Below are 17,977 nucleotides of genomic sequence, written 5' to 3' on the forward strand. Positions count from 1 at the left end.
GCTGTGTCACAAGCAGCTTCATTCCCCTTCCTACAAATACAATAGAAATCACATCCCAATTTCCATATAGCAAAGACGAGTTAATTTCTTCCCGCAGTGTGTTATTCTGGACAGAGGTGCTGCAATGCATGTTGCGGTAGAGCAGAAAGCAACAACAACAAAATCTAAGTACATCCCTTGACCAAGTAACTATTAGTTCAGTCTTATCATCGTTTCCTCTGTCTTACTTCTATTCAACATGCACAAACACAAAAAACAACAAATGTAGCACCTCAGTGTGTTTTGCATCTGATATTCACAATAAGACCCATACAACGGCCTCAGCTTGAAACCTTAATGGAAGAGATATCCTCCAAACCTCTCCAGCTCAGCTTGCAGTTTACATTCAATCCACAGTTCCCAAATTCAGCCTTCCATCCCACCTCAGAAAACAACCTGTGGTTGGGAATCATTGTTTAGGAAAAGCTTGTGGAGAGCTGCAGAAAGTAGGAATTCTTCCCACGTCCAACATTAAACAAGCCTGTGAATCTGTAGAAGGTGAGCAAAGAATAGCCTTTTACAGGTCCACAACAGGGCAGGTATGAAATCTGAACAGGGTTATACATGAATAGCAAACTCCCTAGTTGGCAGGAACAGGTCCTTCAGCATGGGGTGGGGTCACCCGCCTCTGTTTCTGCCATAGGAGCAAACTGTTTTATACGTAACTCAACTCCATAAATAGTTTCCCTTTCCCCTAATAAAATTCCATCTTCAATCTCACCCATGCACCTGTAGTTGCTTTGCTTGCAACACTTAGTCCTGCATTAAAAAAACAATAAAAAGCAGTTTCGATAAGTGATCTCCAAGCCTGTGTTATTTGTGTAATGAGCAGGGATCAGGCAAGAACCGGGATTAGTAACTAACCAGATCAGGCACAGTGGGAGTCAGTCCACCCACTCCACAGCAAGCCAAAGATAGGAGATACTTGTTTAATGAGGTTGGCAGCGACTGCTACGATAGGGTGGGGAAAATATAATCGCTCACAGCACGCCAACTGTAAAAGCAAACACCCTAGGATAAACGTGCAGACAAGAAGCCTCTTTCAATTTTGCATATCTCCTGATTTCGATCCCAGGACAGCCTGCTCCTTCTGCCCGTCTCCGTTTACCTGCACTGCCATGGCTACCTCCTCCCTCCCACGTGGGCAGTGAGGTGCTGACAGTGCTGATGGACACCTTCCAGCTTCACCCGGCTGAAACAATCTCATGTTGCTTAGTGGTGCATTGTTATGCCAGACACGTTTTTATGAAGAGCACTGCCTGTAACTCCGTATCACAGCACTTACATGAGAAGAGAATTGCCCAAAAAGGACTAATTATCTCAACAGACCCAGAGCGCACATACAGACAATGGGAGAGGGGAAAGCCCCATGCTAGAGCTGAGCTCTCGGGCCTTAGAGTTTTGTTGCGACACCTTCCCCCTCACACACCGAGCTGGAAAGCCAACCTACGCTCACTAACAGCGTGACAGCTCAGAGCCACCACTGCCGTGACCAAGAAAACGTTTACTACCACCATTATACCATCCCTGGCAGGCTCAGCATCCAGAGTCACGGAATTTCTCCACCCTTCTCCGCAGAGAGGAAGGTGATCTTCCACAGCCCGATCTCACTGTTGGTGATGGTCTTATAAATGAAAGGTAGCCCTGGAAACTGCTGTGAACTTACAGTGCTACATGGTGTATATTTGGAATAAACCAGTCACCCTCTCCCAACAGTTTGCTCTCCGATCTACACAGCACATGCAGGGCAGGTGAGTGGGAGGCAATTTAACATGTCTATATTCACATACACATGATGAACTGCTCAGAGATCAGCTCTGCCCAGGGAAAGACGGGGAAGCAGAGGTGGCAAACCTCCAGAGGACCAGTCCTCAGCTGCGCTCCCTGGAGAGACAGGGTTAGATGCACCTTCCAGACCCCCAAGCTGCTCTGCGTCAGCCCCAGCCACAATTTACAGCAGTTTCTGGAGATGCAGTAGTCCAGTCGACAGATACAGCCTGGTCAAGGCCACCAAGGCTGCCCATGAGCTCGGAGTTACGCAAAACTGAAGCTCTGCAGCCTCTCCCCATCCCACCCCTGCAGCAAGGGAGTGGGAAGAGGCCCGAGGAGTGGAACACTGGTATTTCCTTAAAGCAAGGGTTTTCCCAAAAGTTTCATAGTGATGTGTCCAGAAAGCAGAGGCAAGAACAAATGTCTGCCGTGAAGTATCTACAAAGGAGATAAGTTTAAAAGAACCCCCAAAGCTGGCTTCTACATTTTCTATCCAACACCATGTTTCACCTCCGCTTAAGTCCTGTTGGTTTCAAGACCAAAAGCAGAAAATTCACAGCGCTATCAGCCCACAGCATTATCACTTACAGCACCTTTTTATTTCAACATCCTCCACTGGACAGCCTTTCTCTGAAAATATATACTGCCTCAAGAGTGCTATATTCTATTCAAGTTCAGTTGGAAAAGTACTTGGAATTTGAAAATAAAACCCATATGAGTAAGGATGCAAAATTACACAGCCACCCCAAAATAGAGACTAGTATTGCTTTCTCTACATTTTTCTTCACCTTTCTAATGAATATAACTGAGCAGTTCGTGATATAATTTGATGTTGAAAAGGAGCAAGGATTCTATTTTGTTGTACCTGTGGGGTTAAAAAAAAAAAAAAGTAGTATTTTTAGTTAATATTAGGTCTGTTTTAACTCAGCTCCCTACTCTGTGAATGCAGATCTGGTTTCAGGATTCCTCAATTCGTTCTAGTAAACATCGATGTAGTCAAAAATCCTCTGTTAAGACCAAAAGTAGCAATTTAAGTGCTATATAGGGGCTCTTTGCGGGAAAGGATATTGAAGTGGTAAATTTCTGGATTTTTATTTTCTTAATTAAGAATCTGGAAACCAAGGCACATGTTACTGCACTACTGAGCCTCTTACAGTGACTGGAAGACATAGCTCAGGTTAAAAGCCACGGACAAGATTAAGAGCTACATCTGTTAGCAGATGACCTGCCCCGGGCAGACAATCCTTTATAAACTCCATGACCTCTTTGGAGGTTTTAGATGGGAGCAACAGGGCACTAATCAGTCACCTGGTATTGACATTAAAACTTCAAGAGGAGCAAAGAAAACAACCGAAATTAACATCCTTTTTATATGCAAACTATAAGTTGGGAGATAGCAGAAGTGTCCCAGTCTGAATTGTTTTCCTTCTTTCAATCCTGGCTTCGCTGCTTTGCTGCTCAGTACAGTATGTTCCATCTTCCACTTTTTTTTTTTTTTAGAAGGCACATAGGAACTTCAGAAAAACAGCACATGCTCGCAGAGAAAAATCTTGAAGGACTGGCAGATACTTGTGATTTCTGAGCATCAGTGGGGTTTTCTAACTACATATTGTTCAGATGTTGTGGGCTTGACAGAATCTATTCCAAGCTTGTTGTTTCCCTGCTCTTTTTCACAGATTTAGAGTCACTGATGAATGCTATGTGTACCAGCCCAGATGCTCTGTTCTAGCTATAAAACAGTTTTAGTCAGCTGACTGGATAAGAGAGCTTAAAATAGTGCAGCCCTTTACTCTTTATCAGCCTAACATTTTCCAGTACACAACACTAGACTCTGAGAAGTACAAACCAGCCTGTTTATAATTTACATACATTTTCTGGGGCATTGTTTGATGTTGTTTTAATATTGGATTGAAAGAAAATAGGATTTAACTCTTTGCATTGTCATTCTAAATAGTAAGCAAAGATCTCAGCTAACTGAGCACTTTTCTATTACAGCAATTACTTGCAAATTAACAGACCGTTTGCAAGGATTTTGCCTTTCTTTCAGTTTTAGAAAAGACTCTGTTCGGGATTTGTGCCTTGTGTCCTAAAGTCAAATTCTATTTTCTAGACTCTCTCTAGACACCGGGAAGAACCTTGTTGTTTGGCCTTTGTCAGTTTTTAGATGACAAGACTGAGCTTTCCCTTATTCCTCAGCTGCATAGCTGACACAGTGTTACGCTGCCATTAGCAAGACTATTTATCTGAACCTCCAAGATCAGGAACAGAGATCAAAACCTTCTCCAGTTCTAATCATTGCAGAATCAAGTATCAAATGGCACTTATTTTAAGACCAAAATAATTTTGACATGTTGAATCTCTCAAATCCCTAGTGGCACCATGCCTTTTAGCAAAGCTTGCGACACTAGTCATGCCAATAAAGCAGTTTGGGTTGAACTGCCTTTTTGCCCAATCCCGCTAAAACCATAGTAATTGGTTCAGACATAGAGGCTCAGCTGCCTCAATGACTGCTAAAGCTACCAGCCAGTCTTGACAATGGTTTTTTCCAAGCCTGGCAAAATGAAATGTAAAGCAAATGTTCCTGTTCATGTCACTGGCCTAGAAGGTTTATGTATTTCCAATCTGTCTGATTTTCCATGCGTGTTCACGTCTCAGGACGTGTTGACCAGTTTCAACCAAACGTGCTAGAAGGGGAGAAAAGTGTTTAGTTCCAACATGTTTAAAGAAAAAGAAAGGAAAAACTGATTAGCCCCTAACCAAAAGGGTCTGTATGAGTACAACCCAGAAATCCTTATAGCAGGAAAACAAACATCTCAAAGACAGAAAAGGATTCCCTCAAAACTCAAACCACTTTAGACATCAGAAAATCCATCAAGAGACACAAAGCTTAAGAAGCCGCTGATCAACAGGCAGATCCTTCATCCCATAGAACTACTTGGCTTAACAATAGTTGAATTTTTTTCCTCCTTATAGAATGAATTTTCCAGCTCTAGGAGGGAATGGAGATTGGTGTGCTGCTCAACTTCTTGTAAAAGTAGAAACACCGTACACATTCTCCTTAGGCATTCCAGAAGCACTCACTGTCAGAAGTGTTATATCAGAACCTGCCATTTTGCGACTCACGCAACACATCTGTCTCGATACGGCCGTCATTTTTATCAAAACCAAATATTAACACAACAAGTAATAATTGCTCCCTACAACAGTTTCAAGTGCTGTGTAAAAATGTGTCACCTTCTTCAGGTTTTTCATTATTCTGTATTATCACAGCACCAGCCACATCACATCTGAACCTCCAAAGCCAGGGACAAGACCTTGGTAGTGTTTTAATATTGAAACAGTGACAGTACTTTGGCTGCCACATATGATCCCTATGAGAAATGCAAATGCAATTTATTTTCACCAGTCCTTCCCAGCAGCAGTTTGATATTTCAATGAAATAAGCTTTATTCTACCTATTGAAGTGAATTATTTGAGTATATGAAGAAGAGCAGCTAAGGAGATGAGCAGGCTGGACAAAAAACACTTTGGCATTTCCCCCAATTCAGAATTGCTTTGTTATCAATCTTGTTTATAAACGAGATCGGGGATATCTCTAGTTGGCAATTCCCTCCTCCCTACCCTCTAATTCCTATAGCAGGACTTCTCTAATCCACTTGGGAGCAGCAATCATACAGAAAAGAGTCAAACTGATAAAGTTCTCCTTCCCACCATTCTTTTTTCCTCTTGCTGACCCAGCATCTCCAATGTTCTCCAAGCCTTTTGCCTGCCCTGTAAATGAGCAATTAATTCAATCTAATGTTTTAGCATCCGGATGAAATATCCTTTTCCCTTGCTGAATTCTTACCCTCTGGGACTTACTCTCCCGTTCTGCAGTAACCCCTTCCAGGATAGTCAATCTGTATTTAAAAGAGACATTAAAAAAGAATAAACCACTTAAAAACAAATTAATCCTTCAGCTTATGTTACATACTAGAAAGAAACAAGAGAGCTGTGAATTCAAAAAAAGAGGTATGAACTGTTCTTCCCTTTTACAGTCTGCTTTGACACTATTCTAAACAAAGGAAACAAGATTCTTCCAGTTCTCCCTTATTTGGAGCTGCTCTGTAATTTATTTCTTACTGAAACCTCTGAAGGGTTGAAGACTCCAGGGATTCTGCAGGTGCGTTGAACTGCAGCGCTGCACATTTCTAACCTTCAGAACTGCATTCAGTTATGCTACCAAAATCTTTTCTCCCTGTATCTGCATCAATAAGGTTCAACAGCATTTTAGTAACTGAAGAGTTTCTAATGTAGCTCTGATCTCTTAGAAGTGTCAGACATACGGATTTCCCCTGGCAAAACTCCTAGTGACGTACTAGTCTTACCATAACCAGATAGGAAAGCAGAATAATTTCCCTTATGTAGACAGTAATGTGCAGTATATACCATGACCTGGATTCTGATCTCGTTTACATCTCACTTATTCACTGACTGTGGTAAACTTGGTATTACTAGGGTAATGCCTTTGTGAGAGCATGTCTGCAGGCCCCTCAAACTACAGCAAAGTATAATTCTGAATCCAAAGAAAGGCAGATTCACTATCTACAATGATTATAAATCTCTTTTTGTATAAATACGGAAACAGCAAACAGTTGTGTTCTATTCACAAATACTTACATTCAAGTCATATACATGGTATTCCTGACAGCTGAACCAGTCTGAAAGCTGGCTATTATCAGAGTCTGATGCAGTCATAAACACTGCTATCATGCTCCAATAGCCTCTTGGTTTCCAGCATACATCCTAAGTAGCTGACCTGAACAAAAACAAAACAACAACAACAAAAAAAATATACACACCCCCAAACAAAAATTTGATTCCAGATTTACAATTTTAAAAAGTTTGTCTAGCCTCTCTGAAAGCTATTAACAGAGGTTCTTGAGTTACTGCTAACGTAAAGAGCCCGCACTCCGTGTGAAGGGGGCCTGTACTACCAGGATTCAGTGAGGCCATGCATAGGGCAGTAAGTCTTTTTGTGGTTTTAAGCATTTGTCCTCAGATTAGTCAAAAACATGCAAGGCAGTTGCACGTGGTTTCACACTTTCCATTTTACAGAACCCCATACCTTTAGTTACCATTCCTCGTGCTGAGAGAGAAGGTGGGCACAGGGAGATGGAAAAGTCTTTGATTGAAAGGGCATTTCTTGTGAAGTGCTCACTCTGTAGCAAATACCTTAAAAGGACATAAAATATAGTCTGTAACAAACAGGAGGAACCTGTTGAAAATCCTCATCTCGATACTGGTGGGATAGGTGAGCAAAAAAATCACTAGTCCTAGAGAATCTTGATGTATCTACTGTTCTGCACCATTCCCAACCTCAAAAGCATGAGCGGGATCCTACCCCATTCAAGCTTATAGTTTAGTCTTTGGGACACTGTGTTTTAAGAAATGAACATGGGCTGAAACAGCATCCAGAATCTGAACTTCTGCTTCCCATGTGAAAGCTGGCCATGTTCTCCTCTGTTAGGCACATGCTCACACACACACACAAAAAAAAAGGAGAGACTGAAAATATAGGAGGTATCGCTACAGCTACCCAGTTGACAGCAACTGCAAGGGCCAAAGAAGAAATTTCCTGCAAGGAACAGGCTTAGACTCATTAGAATTTTTTTGGCCTTCTTCATAGCATCAACACAATACACTTGAATGCCAAAGAACAATGTAGCCTGAGATTTATTGCAATTGGGACATATAAGGCATGGTAATTAGAATTAGTGGTGAACCTTAGCTGTCCTCAATCATCTGATTAAGAAAAATAAGGCCAAAAGGAAATTACTAGGGGACCAGTTCAGAATTGGAAAGATATACCTGAAGGCCAGTGTACAATGAGCCTTAGAAAGGCAGAAGAGACTTATGTTTCTGCCTACAAGAGTCTTGATATCATCTGTTCTAAGAGCAGCTGGGACTTGCTAGCACCACACTTCCAGTTAAAAGGGTAGTATAGATGACTGCTGCCTGAGATGCAGTATACAAGCAGTTGTGAAGTCTGTTTGCATGCATTAGGAAAAGGCTGAAAGTCAAATCTGCAAAGGAAACCTGAAGTAGTTAGAAAAATGATGATATGGCAGGATACGCAGAGCACAGAGTGGCACAGAGTAAGAAATAGGATTTATTCTCCTTCTCAGTGTGTTCTTTCTCCACTGCAGCTTCATTCCTCTTTGTAACAGATGGCATATCAAGCATGTGCCGGGTGAGCTTTGCTAACATTTAACATTTTGGAAAGTGGTTTCCTTTAAGCTAGCTGTTCATGGAGGTATGTGCGACAGTCGTAGTGAGTGAAAGCTGCAAGGGTGCCTTTCTGGGCTGCTTGTAGCTTATAAAGAAAACACTCTCCCACTGAGGAAGGCTTAAGAGGGAATTGAGAATGGGGGGAGCCAGAGGTGGAAGCTAATGCAAGTAGTCCCAAAAGCTTCAGGGGGAAAAAAAAAAAAAACAACCACCCCACAGCCATGAATAAAAGCAAGAATAACTGGATGGGAAACCTATATAAGGAGGGAAGTCTACAGGAGGTTGCAGGCTGTAGAAGTTCTATATAGAGAAGCATCTGCAGTGTGGTTAAAGCCTTTGGTTAGAACAGAGGGAGACCCATAGAATTATCCAATTGTGGTAAAAAGACAAAACAGTATGGAAGGCACTTTTTGATGGAAATAAAGTACTGTTTTCTTATAAGAGCTAGAGATGTTAGAGAGGTCCTTACAAGGCAGGGGTACGGGTCTAAGCCAAGAAAAGGATGAACAGACACTTACCTTTCATGTCCATGCTTGTCTTAGAAGAGAGTGACTCTAAACTGTCCACAATCTTAAACAGCCAGAGGGAAGGAGAAGAGGAGACCAGAGGGAGCCCAGTAATACACAAATTGAAATTGAGTATGGGGAGCAGCTGAGATTAAGATAACATAAAGTTGGACTGGATTAGATCAGCTAATATGAACCTGCCTCTTACTGCTTGCTAAAATAAGAATGAAAACTCCTTTTGATGCTGTACATCAGAAACAAGCTTCAATTTCACAGCTTCATTAACCAAACATCACTCTTTCAGGTATTTTTATTTTATTTTTTTATGCATCTATTATTTAAATGTAAGGTATAAAAGACAAAAGGTCTTGCATTAAATCACGGTGTATTCATTCCAGTGAAGATGCTGCATTATGTAAATGGTACCTTTTGAAGTTGGAACAGAAATTGCCACAAGGCCCTTCTGGGATCCATTCTGATTTCCTAGGTATTTGCTCTATTTCTATACATGACTGATGGAATTGCACTGAAATAAGGGTTTCTTTGTTGCTGTCGATACAAAAGGGAGAAAAATGGCAAGTAACAAAAGAGCAATGCAACAAAAGGCTCTAAATCAGGCACTTCAAAGAGTACGGGCTGGATTCAAATGACTTATTTCAGCACTGCAAGGGTACACAGACCAACAGGGTGACTCAAAGAACTTAAGCTAGGAATTTGTGTTTCCCCTACGATCAGTAGAAAGAAATGGATGCCTCTGAAGAACAATTCTAAGCATTTAACGGAGGCAGCTTTGGCTTCAAACACAGGTGAAATTAAACTCAGCCATTTGATAGGGAATCAATACAGTAGCCTGTAACTTACATTAAGTAATCAAAACACGGGCATACGTCAAAACCCAGTGTATGGGCATGGAGCACCACCTATGTTCTCTGGTGGACGTCCCAAAAATGAAGCACAACACACTTATGAGAAAAGGTGCTAGGTCATCCTTTTGACTTGATGTCATTATCACAGGAAGCAGCTGACACAACTGGAGCCTCAGGACTTGTCTGCACTGCAGAACTGAATACCTGTGGGGATGCCCCAAAAATCAGATCCAAGGGTGCTCCTTACAGATGTGCAGTCCAGAGGGGCAGGTGTTTCAACAGTGTGATCACACTCCCACAGCCCTCAGCCTGGAAGAGTACATAACCTGTGACCAGGTATGGCATCCCAGCATCTCCCAGATGCTATTTGAAACAATGAGTCCAAACCAGAGCAAGGAAATTAATTTGGCCGATTGAAGTCAGCACATGCCAACAGCTGTGGAAGTGTTTTCCCAATGGCAATAACACATCCTACAAGAGGAGCATCTATCACAGAGTTTCACTGCTCCCAGTAGGACTAGCTGGCTGAACAGGGATAGCTGCTCTGCTGGGAATGCTGCCCCTTGACATGATTTAAAAAAAAAAAAAAAAAAAAAAAAAAAAAAAGCTCAGTCTTGCAGCGTAGATGAGACTGATCTGCTGTTACTGACTTTACTGAGCCCTTCTGACCTTCCAATGAGAAAAAAACCATGACAGTCCCAGAAAACCCCATTTGAACACTCTCAGGGGGCTGCTGTTTCGATTTGTACCAGTGCTCCAGTACAATAGGCATGATGAGACCTTTGTCTTCAGAAGCAAATTAAGAGGGCTTTTACCCCACCCTTTCCTTTCCATCCTCTCAGGAGCAACCACAAGACTGACATGGATGAGGAAACACATGGTGGCCCTGCCAGGGACAGAATAAAGGAGTGTGAAATCCTAGTTCAAATACTGCTATTTTCAACTGATTACGTGACAAACACAAAAGAGAATCTCAGCACCGCACACAATAAACCTATGAAACTTGGCAGGTTTCTTTGACACGTCTGGGAAGCAGCCTGCTGCCATAGTGATTTTGCTCCTCCCTCAAACTGACACGGCTGGGAAGGAAGAAAGATTCCAAAGTACAAACAGAGATCGGGGACCATTTGCAAGGGGATTTAACAAAAATCTTCTCTTTAAGCAGAACAAATGTGATTGTTTTCAGTGGAAAAAAAGAAAAAGATCAAAGTCCAGCAAAAGCTTACTAGTTCTTTTTAAAACAGCAGTGGGAATACTAAATGTAGAATTGCTCTGGATTCGCTTCTGAAAGTCTATTTATAAGGGTTGCTGCAGTGTGACCAGCATTTTCTTTCTCCTGAAGTGATCCCCACTGCTGCTACTTCACGACCAGCTCGAGAAGTGAAAGAAGTGGGAGACTGTCAGGTGCCTGCTAGACTTTAACCCCAAAACTCATGTAAACCTTTTTGGTTCATCTCCACAAAGATGATAGTGAAGTGCTCAGAGTCGACTATGCTAGCACTAGTGGAGATGCATCCGTGCTGACAGTGAAAGAAAAAGGATGTCTTGCAGCATGAAGGCAAGTCAACCATGTTTTAGACCCCCTTTTTAGTGTGAATCAAAAGGGTGATGAACAAAACAGGGAAACCAGAAGAGAACTGAGAGTAGTCAGATCCAGAAATCTTTTCATTTTTGTTTTCATGTCATTCTTTGATTAATAATCTTTCAATGCAGTTAAAATTATTCGTTGGATCAAGATACAGTTCAGCAGGTTTGAAAAGCACTATCTTTATGTCATTATCATGAAGAACCACCACCAATAAGGACTTCTACATATGTAACATTTAATTTGCACATTAAAAAAACCCTCTTAATTGGAGGCAATCATTTAAACATTTGATTTTCTATAGTGCCTCATGATAATTATGCTGATGCCAACACTTTAAAGGGGAAAGTCAAAAGTCAGAAGCCAGTCACATGTTATCAAGAACTTCCTCTAAAGACTTAGTCTGCTAAGAGTCTTACCCTAATCCTTCCAAGGTATTCCTTAATGCTAACAAATCTGCAGCAAACCCTCTGCAGGAAACTCCTGTGCAGAACATAACGCCTACTCAAGTAGCTATTTATTGCTGAAAAGGCAGAATTAAAAAAAGAAAAAAGATTTTTCATACAATGAGATTTTATCATCTCTTTGTGCAAACTCTACGAGCATCATTCAACTTTGGATTTCAGATTTTTCTTTTAGTCAGCTTCCAAACTGTACTTTTCCAATACAAATGAAATAACATTTAGCCTGTGACCTTCAGCCACAGAGACTCCTGGAACAGACAACATATCATCAGTGTTACACAGCAAGATTGAAGCACGCTGACTACATCACATGTGTGGCTCTTGAGGAAGCTCCCACACACAGAACGAAGCAATGAACAAATTCCCCCCCCCCCGCTTTTTTACTCTGGAACACCAAACTTCACATAAATCCTTGGAAAAAACCAAACATATAAAGGATCATCAGACACAATATTTTAATTTGTTCTCAATTCTGAGAGCGCAATGCAAAAAAACTTGAAAGGTCTAAAGGCCATCAAGAATTGGTCAAAGGTAGCTGTGTTTACTGACTTTAATAAACCAAGTCTGTGGGATTATTCAGATAAACAAGACTATGGAACAAAATTATATACTAGAAGAGAAAAGAGGAGAGAGAGAGTGGATTTCATTGTGGGCTATCATGGTAAGAAAATATCTCAATTTAAAGGCAACCATAAACAAAATATAGAAGTAGGGTCAAAAAAAAAGTTGCTTTTAGTCTAATTAAAGCAAGCCTCATACCTGTGCTATAGTTAGATTTCTTCTCTTACTACTCTTGCAAACAAGTAGCATATCGTTTAAATTAATAGACAGGAAAGTCAGTATTGACTGTCCGTCAGTCACCACTGTAGCTAGATAACTGTCCCAAGATGTGGCAGAATTACAAAAGGATGGGCTGTTTTCTTCCTGCTCTTACTGCACTGGTGAAATGTCACAGTAAACTCCAAATACTGAAGAGATTAACAGTTCTTTTCTCCCTGTCTTCTGCTTTTTTATATACATTTTTAATTAGGCAAAGAGGGTTAATACAAATCAAATTAAATTATGACTATTGAACTGCGTCTCTTGGGGAACATTTTCAGCATGGTTAGCAGGGAATTAGGCAAACTTCTCCTTTAGCATTAATGGGAGGTTTGCTTCCAGTTCCTCTGCATTACAGTTACGACAGCCCCTGCCCCAGCCAACCCCTACTACTTCCAGCATTTCTTTATGCAAGTTTAGATTGGGCCTGTTAAGCACTGTGAAACATACATATTGCTCATTTATAACTACAGACATGGGCAGAGGCCCAGGGAGATTCCAGAAAGATGTTTTATTGTGAAAACAAGGAAGCAGAAGGTGTATAAGAGCTGGTATTGAAGATAATCTCATTTTCTTTGCTGTATGAAAGAACACTTTTCAGTGTTAAAGAAGATATCTTCCTCTGCAAAACTTCACTATTGCCAGATGAGCAGGATGGCCCAGAATAAAGCACAGATATACCAACAGCACGGGTCCTCTATCCGAGGGGCTCAGGAAGGCATCCTGCCTCTCTGGCAGACCAGACATCACCATGCTCCTACCCAAGGTACTCCCCTTCCTCCACAGCTCCTCCAGGCTAAATGAGCGCAGAGCATGAAATTACCCCCCAGCAATGCTGGTGGTGGTACTGATTAGCTCAGGGACATTAAAGCCTCCATCAGAGCCGAGGGCTCGCCATGTATGCCCGCATCACACCAGTGTTACGGGGAAGGCCGTTACTACAATGCCCACATTTCTCATCGTAAAACAGTTTTCTGCTGTAGGAAGACTGAGAAGCGGTCACTGAATTGTATTTTTTTGTACTGCACACAATTCATTATAAAAGAAAAGCAACTGCTAGAACTGCGTTTTTGTTTAGCCTGTCTCCATAAGTGACAAGATTGTCAGTGAGCAGTTTTCCTGGATGTTGCTTTTGCCCTTTTGACTCACTTTTCCTTCTTTGGTTTTGAAAGAACTAGAAAATAGGGAAACGAAAAGTTGGCACATGTTCCTGTTTCCTTCTTGAGCTTAGAAAAGGCTTAAAAAAAACAACTTTTTAGATGTCATGATCGAGCAAAAGCATTTATGAAAACACACATGGTTTTCAAACACTACATTGAATTTATTTGCATTTCTGACAATTTTTTTTTTTACTACATGCTATCTAAGGTTAGTTTACCTTTTAGAATAAGAGGAATAGCAGAAGTAGTTTAGAAAAAGAATTGTTTTATACATATGGAATTGAAAATTACTCATAGAAAGGACATTTTCTATTGTTATAGAATTTCCTAGTTAGAATATATTTTCTGCTACTTTTTGCATCTATCAAAAAGGGTATTAAAAATAAATCTTTTTTTTCACATCCATAACATTTCCCTGTAAGAAAATAAACTTCCTTTTTTTTTTAAATTGTATTTACACTTGTATACTGCATAAATAAATAAAAGTTCAGAAACGCATCCCTATAAGCAGGTAAGAAATGAAGCGATAGCTTGGTGTAACAACTTCACATGCAATGCAGAAATCATTTATGTGAGTAGAGAGAACTGAACCTCAGAAGGAATAAAAAATTGTAAGACTTGGAACCTGAACACACAACCTGAGATATTCAACTGTCCGCTTTGCTGGAAACTAAAAGTAAACAAATGAACATAACACATAGCAGCTTTTACTAGTACCTCTTCATAAAGAATACTTTCCTTCCAAAACCAGCAAGAAACAGAAACGAGCTGGCAAAAAGAAGAAATCCCTTTACACACAGTGTTTACGCTGAAAACACAGGCAATAAAGAGAATGTCAACTGCAGCAGCTCCGACCTTGTTTGTCCCTAGATTAACTAGAGAGCCAACAAGGACAGTGACTCAACCATTCATGCCTATTAGGCTTGCTGTGAAAGGCTCCATTCACTCACCAGCTGGCATGGTGGAAAGCTATCTAAAGATGTGAACAAGTGCAAGGGGTAGAGGTAGCCTGGCCCCACTGCAACCTGAAACCAAAGCTGCAATTAATTTTATATGGAATGCGACCAGGCACTCCTAGCATTGTAATCAAATGGGACCACACAGAGAAAAGAAAATCCTTTATCACATGACATGCACTAAAGAAAGACAGTTAGGGTTCTTGCAACAGAAGAGTTTTGTTTTTTTTTTTAAATTCTTTACAGCACTATTCCCGTTGACAGGCTATATGAGTTTATACCTTGAAACTTCAAGTTTGCGGCTTCTGTTTTATTTCCCATAAAAGGCTTATGTGCCTAACTGTTTATCTATTCTTCTACCACCATAATCAGCCACTTTATAGATTTTTTTTTTCCTTTCATATATGCTTCTTGTCCTCACACTTATAGGAATAATTTTATACTATTCCAGTGCTCGTATCCTGGAGATATTTAAATCTTCTGGACCATCACTCAAACTGCTTGCAAATCACAAGCCTAACCTGGGAAGTTCCTGATAGTCTCAACCACACATTGGCACAGTCTACAGAATTCAAGATGCTGTAGGCATGGTTCAGATGAGACCAGCCTCAGATAATTTCCCCTTAGTGTAATTCTCCAAGACTGCACAACCATTTTTCCTTTGGTGAAAACTGAATGTAAAAAGCATGCCTCAAAACAAAATGACAACAAAAGTGGCTATGGTCAGCCAGAATGATGGAATCCCATCAACATCACCCACATCACAAAAGAAGAAAAATTTTGGGAATGCATCTGAGATGCATAGTGCTAAACTTGTATCTTCCCATCGTGATCATCATTAAACACTATTACAGTACTATTTTGAGTCTGTAACAGAATTAGGACCCCAGGGTGTACTAACCTGGCATACATACTAATAGTAAGATACTGTAGCTGAAGAACTTTGCAATCTAAATCAGAAGAAACAAACCAACCCAAAACAGGGGAGAAAAAAAAAAAACCAAAACCCAAAACCAAACAACACCACCCCTAAATTATCCATTTCTTTTACTAAAAAGGTGGACACACGGGCAATCCATGGCAGGGCCAGGAAGCAAAAACAGCTGATCCTAGGGATTTAACCCCATATGCATCCTTCTCTATCTTCTTCCCTCTTTGCTCATTATTTCTGTCATTTGTTTATTTTCTTGATTAATACCGCAAGATTCATTGCAACATACTTATTTAACCATCTAATTCCTATTCAGAGTGTAACACTCTAAAAATCAATAGGAAGCTGATCGCTTAAACAGAAGAGGTCTATAGTCTTTGCAGAAGACTGTACCCCAGTACAAGTTATCTGAGGATGGGATATTCAAGCTTGCTTTTTTTTTTTTTACAGTGCCAGTATGTCTTGGATTTCAAGGTACTAAAATATTGAACAATAATTAAACAATTTTTATTATCAATAAAAAATCATGACAGCAAAGTGAGGTGTGTTAACAGCACAGGTTTTGAAGATATGCACCTGCCTTATTACAAATTACACACAACCAACCTCAGAACCCTTAAAAAAGGTGACACTGCAACTGCCATTACTTATTATGAAGATATGTTATGCATTCACTGTGCAAAAAACCATATGATTCAATGCCATACCGGAAAGCACAAAAAGGCTGAACCAGACCAAGTTCAGTGCTTGCAGTATAGCTCTTCTTTTACTGCCTAGCATACTTCTTGTCGGCAGATGTTATTTTCATGAACTGTCACCATGTATTTTGACTCAGAGGAGAAAGGGGCTGATTCAATGTGCATTCGTGGACACATACACTGCTAAAATACGCAGAGATCCAAATCCCCACATAATGCAGCACATAATAGAGCACCAGTTAGCATCTCTCAGGAACATCAGACTTATTAGCAGGAAAATATGTTTATCTGAGGATGTTTGGGGGGGGGGAGGGGTGTTTGGGGTTTTTTTATTTTTTATTTATGATTTTTGCTTTATTTGTCACTGACCATTCAGGGTCTCCATAAGGCCACACATCAAAAAATCAACTTGAAAAGGAGGAAGGGAAGTTGCAGTGACCAGGTCTGGCAGCACCAGCACCCATCCAAATGGAAGAGGACCCTGGCAGAGGACCCTGCCAATGAGATAGTGCAAATAGGTATGCCTGAGTTCCTCTCTACTGTTGGTAGCCTCTGCGCAGGTAGGTGAAAATATGACAAGTAGCAGTGGGAGTGCAGAGAGGGGCAGAAGAAAAGGCACCCCTTGGGAGCAGAGAGCCCTGAACCACAGCCAGAGTACAGCTGGCTCAGTGCTCAGACAAAAAACACACACGAAGAGGGGGAAGACGACACACAAAAGGATCCTTTTGGCAGCAGCCTGAAGTTACATCATCTCTACTATATTGTAAAATTTGAACTTCTCCTTAGAGTCAGAGAAATATAAATATTCCACAGCATGACTGGGCAGCAAAAGCAGGTGCCTCCCATCACATGGGGGAAGAGACACATCCCCCAAGCACAGCTGAATGCACTAAAAGGAGCCCCAGTAAACAGATCTTTTTTTGGTTGGTTTTTAACCTCATGCTGGCTATTACTGGGGCAGCCCAGGTTCCCCCAACTGTGCAAAATTCCTCCATTAAAAGGTAAGAAAGTAGTATCATCCTTCACAGACATAAAAACGCTAAGGGCTGTATTTTCAACATGATTTCAAAAAAGTAAATAAGCACCAAGTGGGATTTTCAAATGCCTGTAGGTACTTAAGACTACAGATGATTATGCAGAAAGGGGAAGCAAAGAGAGAAATAGTACTATAAATCCTGGATGACTAATAATTTGAACTGGTTGTGGTGGATTTGAAGCACATGGAAGAAATGGATCTACCAGCTGACCATTGTAATCCTCTCCTCAGGGGAGCAGAAGCAACATTTTGACCATGTAAGTATCCATCTATACATATAAACAGACACACACACCCGCCCCTTTCAGTCCTAATTGGACAACCTACAATATAACATGAAAAACACTTTGAGACCAGTTGTCCAGTGATTTGGGGGGTGGAGGAGGAACAAAAGACCCAAACAAACAAAAAACCCACATACAACGCAAACATTTCATTTCTAAAAACTGAAAAATTGTCACATTCAGCTGGATTGACCACTTGAGTTTAGAAAGCAGAAACTCCCATGTTCTGCTTTAGGATTTAAACTCTCATTAAAGTCAAACATCAGATATAGATATCACGGGCAAGTGTACCCCGATCCAATCCCTTGCTTTAAGTGAAGAAGCTAGGAAACCCACAAGCAGCTCAACACAACGCCAGTGTGGGACTTGTCTGCTTTGTACCACCTGAATTTATATCAATGACCAAACTAAAAAGTAAGTGTGACTGAGCAAGGCAAGTCTGATAGAGACGGGGGCTCAGGGAGAGGAAGGGAGGTAAGACGCTGGAACCAAACACCAAATCTCAGACAGCTTTCAAGTGCTTGAAGACATCATAGTTTGGCTGCAGAAGTCCCATTTATATTCGATTCCAGTTTCTAGAATGCAAAATTAAC

The 17,977-nt window shown here is 40.9% G+C and overlaps 1 long non-coding RNA gene across 1 annotated transcript in view; it reads right to left on the reverse strand.

Moving 5' to 3' along the window:
- Positions 1 to 5,305: 5,305 nt before the first annotated feature.
- The window catches only part of LOC127013590 (uncharacterized), a 54,981-nt gene continuing 42,309 nt past the window's right edge, over positions 5,306 to 17,977 (reverse strand). The window contains exons 2-4 of the long non-coding RNA XR_007766095.1: positions 6,469 to 6,607; positions 5,657 to 5,708; positions 5,306 to 5,580 (exon numbers count right to left, since the gene is read on the reverse strand). This is a non-coding gene — a long non-coding RNA (uncharacterized LOC127013590). The remainder of the gene's footprint in view (positions 5,581 to 5,656; positions 5,709 to 6,468; positions 6,608 to 17,977) is intronic.

The sequence above is a fragment of the Gymnogyps californianus genome, chromosome 2, assembly GCF_018139145.2.
Source record: "Gymnogyps californianus isolate 813 chromosome 2, ASM1813914v2, whole genome shotgun sequence".
In the NCBI taxonomy this organism is placed as follows: domain Eukaryota; kingdom Metazoa; phylum Chordata; class Aves; order Accipitriformes; family Cathartidae; genus Gymnogyps; species Gymnogyps californianus.